This window comes from Rhincodon typus, unplaced genomic scaffold, assembly GCF_021869965.1.
Source record: "Rhincodon typus isolate 14 unplaced genomic scaffold, sRhiTyp1.1 hic_rhity00000557, whole genome shotgun sequence".
In the NCBI taxonomy this organism is placed as follows: Eukaryota; Metazoa; Chordata; class Chondrichthyes; order Orectolobiformes; family Rhincodontidae; genus Rhincodon; species Rhincodon typus.
The window spans coordinates 2802-3077 of record NW_025966195.1 but is presented as its reverse complement, the minus strand read 5'-3'; positions in this window follow the sequence as shown (position 1 = coordinate 3077).

The window sequence follows — 276 nt, the reverse complement described above, 5'->3', positions numbered from 1 at the left end:
ATATGACACAACTTTTGATTTTGTTTTGACTAACGTGCTTATTTCAACCAGATAAGCATAGCAGAAGACCAAAATCTGAACTTCACCAAATGACTCAAATTTTGATGTTGGATTGACTAACAGGTTTCCTCCAGTGAAATAAGCACTTCAGAAGTGAACAATCTCGAATTCACCAAATTACTCAACTTTTGATGTTGGTTAGACGAACATGCTTACTTGAGTGAGATAAGCACTTCAGAAGTCAAAAATCTCAACTTCTCCAAATGACTTAATTTT